The sequence below is a fragment of the Rhea americana genome, unplaced genomic scaffold (assembly GCF_003343005.1).
Source record: "Rhea americana isolate MKP2758 unplaced genomic scaffold, rheAme1 scaffold_291, whole genome shotgun sequence".
Classification (NCBI taxonomy): Eukaryota; Metazoa; Chordata; class Aves; order Rheiformes; family Rheidae; genus Rhea; species Rhea americana.
The window spans coordinates 209,958-220,581 of NW_028186414.1; positions in this window are offsets into that span (position 1 = coordinate 209,958).

The window sequence follows — 10,624 nt, forward strand, 5'->3', positions numbered from 1 at the left end:
CCGGCCCGGCCCGGCGCCGCCGGGGGAGGAGGGGGAGGAGGAAGAGGAGGAGGGGCAGGCGGCAGGGCCGGCCCTGCCTGCCCACGAGGTGGGCAGGGGGCTGCTGAGCCCCCCCAGCGCCGCCGCCGCGGTCCCCACCGTCGCCGTCCCCCTCCCTCCCGGACCCGTGCGGAGCAGAGCGGCCGAGCAGACGCGCTGCTCCCCGCGGTGCTGCGGAGGAGCTGCCTCGGCGCGGAGCTGTGCCTGTGCCGCGGAGGGCATCGGCGGGCGGGTGCGCAGAGGGAGGGAGAGAACTAGAGCTTTTGTACCGGGGATGCCATCTTTTTATTCTAAATTTAAATTCTATATACATATATATATATATATATATATAAAAATCCTACATGCATTATATATATATATGTATGTATATATAGATAGATAGATTTGTTTTTTAAATCAGCCTTTTTGCCCTCACGGTCCTTCTGCCTCCACGGAAGGTTCCTTGTGGCTGGCCGTGGACTTGGCACTGCTCTCCCTRCACTGCATCCCGAATATTGTTCGATCCCCATCAGAGGCGGTCGCCCCAGCCCCGCCGCTCAGTGCGGTGGGGCCGCGGACGGATGGTTTCCTTCAGCCTGGTTTAATCGGTTCCACCGGGCTTGATGGTATTGATCAAGCACATAACGCAGAGAGGGAATCAGGACGGGCTGATGGTGCCAACAGAATTATTCCAAGACAGTGATTTAAGTGAATCGTTCACCAGTGCTTTTTCAAACACTTCACGTAAGCAACAAAAAGAAAAAAAAAGGAAAAGAAAAGAAAAACAAAGGAATTTAACTGAAGCCCTTTAAATAAAAAAGATCTTTTCGCTAAAACGACCCGGGAGCACTTAAAGTGCCAATTTCTAAACTCAAAACCGAACAGAATCCGAGGGATTTTTAATAAGCAGGCTAGTGCCCAGAGACRTGTTGCTGGAAGAGCTACCCCCCGTTAGATACTGGATCCCAACAGATCTRTGCGACCCGACCCTTCCCTGCCGAGTTTCTCGCTGTAACGTTAATAGGGAGAAGAAAATTACTCGGGTCGCCCTGGCCGCCTATTGGAATTTCAGCCAGTGGAGCTTGTAAAACAAAACAGCGCTTTATCGCTTTGAAATGGGTGAGAACCAGCTGCTGAGTTTCTCCTTTTATTAGCTGAATTCACTAAAAAATATGTCTTCCTATAATAAACAGGACTAATATTTAGAAGAGCCTGAAGTGATTACAGCGTGGCCCGTGGTGGTCTAGGGGCCAGGACTTGTCCAAGGCGTAAGCTAGAGAGAAGGAGGGAGGCACAGGGGAAGAGCCCAGCCAGCCCCCGCGCMGGGGGAGCCAGACGACAGTGGCAAGATCAGGTCACGAAGCGTTTCCTCTTGTCACGGAGAAAGCGAGGCAAAAGATTCTCCTAACATCAACACCCTCCCCCCAAAAAAAGAAGAAAAAAAAAAAAAAAGAGAGAGAGAGAGCGCGCGAAAAAACCCGCTTTACTCGGAGCGAGATTCCTTTTTTTATCCTTCCTGTCGGAGGGGGATCTTCTAAATTTCGCTTAAGGTTTCCTACCCCTCCATCCGGCAAGCCTACAGTGCCTTGTTTTGCGGAAAACTCTCCCTTTTCCCCGTGTACCCCCGTCCCCGAGCAGCCAGGTCATAACATACCTGTCCGCAGAGGAAGAGCCCCCGCCGTGCCCGGCCCGTCGGGGCCCCGCGGGGGCAGCGGCGGGCGGTGAACATCGCCCTGCAACCCGCAACGCACCGGGAAACGCTGAAACGCGGCTCAGCACGGCTGCTGCTGCAGCTCCCCAATCCYTTGCTGCTCTGTTGCGCTGCAGACCCACGGATTTCCACACTGACGGGGCAGGAGTGGGGGGGGGGGCGACCGGTTACTGTCTTTAGCCGGAGAAAAAGAAAAGATTCACTGTCACTTCTTTTTATTATTATTATTATTTTTCCTTCTGTTTTGGAAACGCCACAGCCGGCCCTGAGAGCGGAGCGGGGAGAGGGGCTCGGCGCTGCCTGCACGGCCGGGCGGAGAGCGGCTCTGCGGGGCGAGGAGGAGACCCAGGCCGCCGCGGCCGGCGATGGCAGACGGGGGACTGCTCCTCTGGCAAAGGCCACCGGCCTCGGGGGCTTGCACGTCCCTTGGAGACCAAACACGCGGGCTGGGAATAAACCCGAGGTTTCATTTTAGTTTATTTTATTTTAAAATAAAATGTGTGGGTCTATCAACACAGGAGAAAACTCGGCTTTGTTGAACCACGCGGGTTTTTGCTCTATGCCAGGAGAAGCTCTCCTTTCTGAGCTTTTCCCTTGATCCGTCTTCGATACGGAAAGGAGTGAGTCGCCTGCACGCCCAGAGCATCCCCCTTTCCCTTTGGAAGGGACTTGGCTCCGGCCGCCTAATCCTTACCGAGGTGGAGGGTGGGATCTTGCTTGGGATCTCCGGAGGACGAGGTACCTACTCCCTCCTCTCCCTTCCTAACCAAGGGGGAAAATAATAAATGTTCCCCTCCCCTGCAGGCTCTTCACCGGTGGATRCGAGCCGGGATAGCCGATCCCCTCCATCCTCCCCACCGCCAGCGCTCATCYTCGCCCCAGCCCGAGACGGAGCGGCTGTCATCTTTTCACAAACAGTGCTCTCGGGAACAGAACTGCAAATTGCGCTTTTCCAGGCAAGACAGTTGCCTTTTACTAACTTTTTTAAATCAAATCCTTCTTTACTACTTTATCCGTGCACAAAGGACACGCAATCTACCCAGCAGAGTTTTTTTTTTTTTTTTTTTTTTTTTTTTTTTTTTTTGGCTATCTATCTACTAAATCCAGGTGTTTGTCGCGACTGTCACTCTTGCATGGCAGAGCTATTTCAGTATGTTTCGCTCTCTTTTTTCTCCTCAGACCCTGAAAAGCATCCTTTTTCGTCCTTCTCACAAAGAGCTCCCTGCTGTCTCTTGCTCTGGCCAAAGCTAACGTGCAGATCATTGCTGCGTAGCCCGTTGCGCTCGTTCAGTTACCAGCTTTAACCAGGATTAGCGCTCAGTCTCATCGTCAARTTTCAAACTCTCAGACCCTCTCTCTCACCTCTAAAAAGCAAAGGTGAAAATCTGATCCCATGTAAGCCTACCACGGCGAACGCTGCCTCTTTCTGACCCTTTTCTCACCTAGCCAAAATCRCGACGAGAGCGACTCTCAAGGGACAGAAAACTGCAGAACCTCCCGTGGAAAACTAGAGTCCTACGGAGCAGGAGGGCTGTTTTCAAGTGTGCTTTTGCTTGGGTGACACAAAGCTCCGACCCAGTCTCACAGCAGCCGGGAAACACGCTCGTTTTCTAGCAACAGCTTCACGCATCTAAGACAGAGGACACCGTTATTTTTTTTTAACCCCATTTTTCATGCTTCTGCACAGGCAACTCCCCCCCACCCCCCGCCGGCGCAATACACGCCGCAGAGGCAAATCTGCATGCAGCCCCGCGGCAGCACTCATCGCGGTGTGCCCGAAACTCGCCCCCGGCTGTCATTTCCCTTCAGAGCCTTGAGCTGAGCTGACATGATCTCTTCTCCCGGGCACCCCTTGGGATAACCCGGTATTTGCATCTGCTCTCTCCTCCCTCGTTACTTCTCATTCTCCCCGCCGCACCGATCGCATGTGCAGAGGGCGAAAAACTCCCTTTAATTAGGCGCAAGCCCACGGGTGCGGGGCGCCGTTGCCGAAACCCTTATTGGTACCCTCCGCTCTTAATCGCCTTTTGCCAGGTCCTGCTGGGAGCTGGTGCCAGACTTTTCAGTCCGTATTGCAAGGTAACCCGTGGCGTCTGCTTTCTACTTGAATGCATTMATGCTTCGTGAGTTAAAACCTTTATTATTATTTTAGATGAAAACAGCTGATCCTATGCAAAGAATCATGTTCTTCATTTGCTCGGGCTCGGTCGCAAGAGCGCCCATTCATGTCTGGCGAGCGCATCGCTCCTTCACCAAGCAGCCGCGGCGGGACTGCACGGCTCCGGCTCCGGCTCCGGCTCCGGCTCCKCTCCTCCGCAGCTGGAGCAAGCTACTTCCCTTACACGATTATCAGCTCTAGCTTCGCCTTTTTCTCCTCCGCTGCACTTAATCATATTGCACACCGAGCTCTCTCCTCCGGATTCACCCTCTTTTTACGCTCTCTAGTTTCGGAACAAACCCACTTTCCAACGCTATTTCTGCCGCGGGCAGGTCACGCTCTAGCCTCCAGTTCACACTCTTCATTTAACGAAAAGAGCCGTGCCAGCGAGGCAGAAGCCCAGGTAACCGAGATCCAATTTCACAACAGAAACATCTCAATGTCACCTACACCCAGAAGGTGGCTTATTGGAGCACCATGCGAGGCATTTTAAACCCATTAGGTATCTCCCAGATGCAAATCCGATGGTGGAAAGAGAAAGGCTCTATTAAGACCCGAGAGCTGACAATTAGATTATAGTCCAATTGCCAGTGGATAATGTGCTAAAAGCTTTCCCACTTAGTGTAACTCCTCGCTGAAAATTATTCACACTTTGCAGGCTATTGCACTCCTAAACGAGAGACGTCTTTGTCTGGGCAGAGTGCGGACGGCCAAGCATAGCTGACCCCCCCCCATACACGTATACATACACACACACACACACACACACACACACATATATATATACACACACTCGCGGCATCGCACAGCCAGAATCATTAAACACATCTACCCCGATCGCAAGCAATAAAGCGCATCTGAAGGTGGCGAAAGTCTGTACGCGCTACCAAGGTACCAGTGTGCCTGGGGTTACCTACACGTGTGCAGAAATCTCTTTAAGGGGGTAAAATTGTATATACACACAACAACGGCACGGGCATGCGAGCAGGATGCGATTACATTTTAATGCCCCTTTCATGTCGCTCCATTGCTTGTACGCTTTTTATATAAGCACAAAGTTTATATTTAATCGGAGCGGTGGCTTTTCTTTTCTTTTCTTTCTTTTTTTCTTTTTTTTTTAAACAAAGAGTGAAAATAATCCAGCTTTTGCTCCACCAGGTTCTAGCCCGTTTTGAAATTGTCACTGAAAGATGATCAAACACATAGTAGAAATTCATGTTTGTAATGCTCTGCTGCTATCGATATTTGATAATCTCAAGCGCCGGACGTGGTAATTCAGTGCAGATACTGAGACATCTGCCTGGGTTCTAGGATTAGCGGTCTCGAAAGCGGCGATGCACGCATGCAACGTGCTCTCCGGCCTCGGTTTATTCCTGCGCTACCTATTCCTACACCTAAAGGTCGTTACCCAAGGAAATCGCTTCTCTGWTTTGCAGGCAGCAAATTGCAACGAGCTGAAATAGTTTCCTGAAGGTGGTAGGACAACTTGGCAAAAAAGCACGCCACTGTGAGTGCATCCAGAGCCCCCTTGCTCTGGCTGTAACCGCTGCGTTAAACAGAACTAGAACCACGGCTGGATGGCGGACAAAATTAAAATTTCATTTATTTATTTGTTTGTTTGTTATCTACAGACACCACAGAGCGGTGAACAAGCGACAATGTCCCAAACAGCCCTTTTGAACTTACTCAGACTTGAGCCGCCCGCCGGGCTCCCAGAGGCTGCGGCCACCCCTCTGCTTCCCTCCGCTCTCCCAGTTTGCGGAGAGGGGCACCCACCTCGGGAGGCAGCCTCGCAGCACGGCAAGCGGCGGGATGGAGGGATAAAAACCCGCGCCCGAGCGGCGCATCTCCCGGGCACCGGCCGCCGCCCGCTGCCGGCCCCGCCGGTCGCTTCGCTCGCGGCGGGAGCAGCCCACCGAGGCGGCGGCTGGAGCGCCGCGCCGGCGGAGCCCCCGGAGGCGCAGTCCTTATCGGCTTAATTCGCGACCGGCCGAAGCGGTGAGGCTCGGCGATGGGTTTCCAGAGCTCTGCCCCAACCTCCAGCCCAGCCCGGCCAGGCTGAGCGGCTGCCACCCCTGCCCGCGGGGGTCGAAGCCCCAGAAGATGGTGGCGCCCCCCGGGGCAGCTTCCCTCCGCTCCGCGGGCAGGGGCGCCCTGAGAGGTGCCCCAGAAGATGGCGGCGCCCCCCGGGGCAGCTTCCCTCCGCTCCGCGGGCAGGGGCGCCCTGAGAGGTGCCCGAGAAGATGGCGGGGTGGCACCTCCTTAGGGCAGCCTCCCTCTGCCCCGCGGGCAGCGGCGCCCTGAGAGGTGCCCGAGAAGATGGCGGCGCCCCCTTAGGGCAGCCTCCCTCCGCCCCGCGGGCAGGGGAGCCCTGAGAGGTGCCCGAGAAGATGGCGGCGCCCCCTCTGGGCAGCTTCCCTCGGATTTGCGGGCAGGGGCACTCGGAGAGGTGCCCCAGAAGATGGTGGCGCCCCCTCWGGGCAGCTTCCCTCCTCCCCGCAGGCGGGAGCGCCCTGGGAGTTGTCCGAGAAGATGGTGGCTCCTCTCGGGGCAGCTTCCCTCAGCCCAACTTGACGCCTCCACCCCTCCCTGCAAAAGCCCTGGCCTGGCCCCAGGCTCCCTCAGCCCCACGCAGCCTGCGCTGTGCAGTGGCGAGAGCTACCCCAGCCGCCAGCTGGGAGCAGTGATGGCAGCTGAGGCAGCCAGCCGCTCTCAGCCTGTCTCCCTCCTGGGCTCGCCCGGCGGTCCCCCGAGCCCCGTCGAAGCCCTCCCTGAAGCCTGGGCGCCTGTCCCGTGTGGTCAGACCCCATGCAGGGCTGCGCCCTTCGGCGACAGGGCTGTGGCGAGGACAGGGAAGAAGCCGCCCGCAGGCCCGGACACCTTAGCTCCCCTCCTGCGCTGGTGCTGAAGGCGAAGGGGCAAGGGGGAGAGGGATCTTGCACCCTACTCGTCCCCACAGCACAGCCTTAAATAAGTAGTTTTGCATTGACAGGTGAGACGAAGTGCAGGGCTTCATCCTGACCCAAGGGAGGCTGGAGCAGTGCCGCCTGCTGTGGGATCGCCCTTGGCGGATCTGCGAGGGCCCAGGGCGAGCCGCAGCACAGGTAGGAAAAGGCATGGACCTCCTCACCCCCACCTACCTCCAAAGTTCACCCCAGGCGCTCAGAAACCTCCGTCTGCTTTTGTATCGCGCTTCCTAGCAGTCCTATCCTAGCAGTCATAAAAGAGCCGATTTCTTTCTTTTTTTGATTAACATGCAAGGTTGTGTTTTGCTTAGATTCTCAAGCATACTTTAACTGAAAAAAAAGAAAAGAAGCCCTCACCAGCAATCAAAACAGCCAAAACCTATGCAACACACAATGTGCCTGCAATGATAAAGCGCTTGCTTTGGTTTCTGTTGTGTACATTTGTCAGTGGTGGTAAGGAAAAACACGTGATCTTTAACACTCTGTTTTCATATATCCATTTCAGCTGTGTTATGTACTTAGTTTTGAACAAGGTCATTGGAGCCCTTCCACCTGCTTTTCAGAATTGCCTCATTAACAGGATTTATGTATTGAATTAACTGGTAGAACTAAGTGGATGGGCTGGCATTTTGGAGGAATGGGATGGGTTCTGAAAAGATTCTTTACAGGTCTTCCGAAATAATCTGAGGACATAAAATTTTCTATTTGCAGAATTGCTTACTGTATAGGAGGGGCTTGCATTTCCATGGCTTGCAAAATGATCTGTTTGTCTGATTTCTTTACACAAAAACATACCAGAATCGTCTTCTAAACTTTATAAAATCATAAAACATGACTTTCTTACTTAGTGGATGAAAGTATTACTCATCATGAAAAGCATATGTGTGTGTGTACACATACATCTGCAGTACTGTACATTTAAACTTCCTTAATGATGCTTTTATTAGTTACTTTTTGTGAATCAATACAAGCAGCCCCCAATTTGTCACAGTGCAAAACCATAAACTGACACCACTGCTTTGTACCAATGTTTTACCCAGAAACAAAACTTCTGTATTTCAGTGTTCACTTCAAAGATGTACAAATATAAGTCAATGATGTGAAAGTTCAGCATTTCAAAGTCTCATCTAGTTCATGACTTTTGAAGGCTCAGTAAAGTTGTTATATCCTAACAGGCATATGCACATCTCTATATTTTTCTGTTCTACAGAGAGGACTGACTTCATTCTGGACTTTTAACTTGAAGATGGAAAAATGGTTCCTAGCAGATTGTAATGGTTCCCTCTTTTGATTGGGTACTGTGACATTTCAGGAATTTGATTTTTTGCATTTTCCAGGTGAGCCGTCCCTGTTTGTTGGTTGAAACAAATCTCTTGCTAGCGAGTGGTGTGGTTGTGCAGTAGGACTGCTTAGAAAATATACTAGAGCTCATGGAATGATTTTAATTTCTTGGGGACATCTTTTCTTTGAAATGCTTTACTTCAATTTTCTTTCTTCCTGATTTTTTTCCATATTTCAATTTTAATTTTCAAAGTAAGAAATATTTATTAGACAGCACCTTTCAGCTTTATTATGTAATTAGAATTTAAAGAGGTATTTTGTTTATAATTGTAAAATRTTTTAATTTTTTTATTTCAAATACATTATACATTGCTAATTAAATTATTTAGAAGAACAAATTCAACAAAATAAAAATATTTCAAGGAGTATTTTTTAATTTTTTTAAAAAAGAGATACTGTACAGCAATCAATGTTACAATGTTAAGATGATCACATGCACCTTAGGAGAATAGGCAAGTTCTTTCCCTTGATGTTAGCAGGCCTTGGATCAGTAGGAAAAATTCAGGATTGTCTATAATGACAATATGGAAATAAGAATAGCAGGAAGTGTAGGGAAGAATAGAAACCTCAAGAAGTAAGAAAAACATTTTCTGGTAAATGCTTTTTTTTTTAATAGTAGAATCTCTGGTTTGAGGTCCTTGGCTTGAGGTATCTTGGATGTTACTTCATCTAGATTTATAGTTCCTTAACACTTCTTTTGTTGTGTCCCAAGCTTTGTCCCAAAATATCGGAAGCTAAGAACCTAAAATTAGAGAGTGCCTTTGAAACTGCTGACCTCTACATATTTTCTCTTTGTGAATATACAGCAGTAGGAATACGCCCAAAGACAACGAGTTTTGCTTTGAGGGCTGGTGGTAGGAAGAATTAAAAAAAGACTATCAATTCTTTCCCCAAACCTTCACTAGTGTATATTTTTCAATTTTTCCTCAGTAATGCATGTACATCCTATGTCACAAATCTCTCCTCATAGAGGTAAAAAAAATAAAATGTAGTTTTCAAACAAACAAACAAGTGAAAAAAAAAGAAGACTTAAGGTGAACGTAGAACAAAGAAGATTTCATTTCTGGCCTAGTGAACTCAGAGAGTGAGAAGCGGTGTAGTGATTTACAACTCTCCCAGATCATACAGAGCAGCTTATAATAAAGCATGTTATACGGTTTGGGAGCAGCACTGCTGTCACCAAGAAACTACCCTAGCAGCCTTCTGTCTGAAGCACTGCAGCAATGATCACAAAAACCTAACGCGCACAGATAGGGCTGCACTGCTGGACCAATCAGACATAGCAGAGAGGAGTGCCAGATATTTCTGGCTTATTTCCATACCGTAAGGACATAGGGAGAAGCGTTCCCACACCATGGCGCAGTGAAAGGCATCAACTTTTGCTTATTTTAACAGTATGGGGAAAAGGATTGGGGTGTTCTGGCACGAAAAGGATTTTTTTTTTTAAGCATACAGTGCTAAGGCCTGCAATTTTGAAAGTATTTAGGATTAGGCTTGGAAAACATATTTCAGTACCCATAATATACTGCTGATTTATCTGGCAGTGGCTAAACTTGTAGAGGGAAACTAGGCTTATTTGAAATAACTTGGTCGTAAATAATGTTGGGGTAAAGAAATTCACAAGTTTGTGTAATTCTCAGTGTAAGCTTTGCTGGAAGATTGGCACTGAAACAGTTTTCATTTCACTGGTGTGAAGACAACTGTACAAGCTCTGCACTTCCTGTCTTGTCCACACAGGTTTTCAGAACAATCAGGCTTGGTTCCATTATTTATATCAAAGCAATGAAACCAATCAACGTGAAATTTGTGCCATAAAACATTTCTAAAAGCCATTTCTAAAAGGTTGCCATTAACTTGCAGACCGTCAGAGGTGAAAGTCTGGCCCCTTTAAAGGGGAGAGGGAAACTCCCAGCAGCTTGATTGGCTTTGCATTTTCTGCAGCTGCAGGCAGTTTCTGTGAAGAGAGGACACACAAAAAGAGGAAGGACTGAAGGCTGTCAATCCATGGCACTGTGACCCTCTCACTTAAGTATGCATACTACGTTAAGGAGTAGGCTAAAACCAGCTTCACCAGGTAGTCAGTCTGGACCTGCATATCCATTTGGCCGTCCCTGACCTCGGCAGCTGGACCTCACGCATCTCCTGTGTCACAGCATGGCTGCTCTCACACTCATGATGAGTGAGCTTTTGACCAGCTGTACTTAATACACATGGTCCTGCCCTGCAGACCATTCTATGGCTGCATGTTATTTTTCTTCTTACTTTAATTTTGTGCAGATCAGGCAGGAATCTGAATCATTACCTCAATTCAACTTTACCAAATTTGTCAGAGTAACCAAATTTGTGTAGGTTTTAGAACTTGTTGACTGTGTATTTGTGGTCTGTGTTAAGGCTTTTAGCAGTAATGGTTATTATAATGTACARATA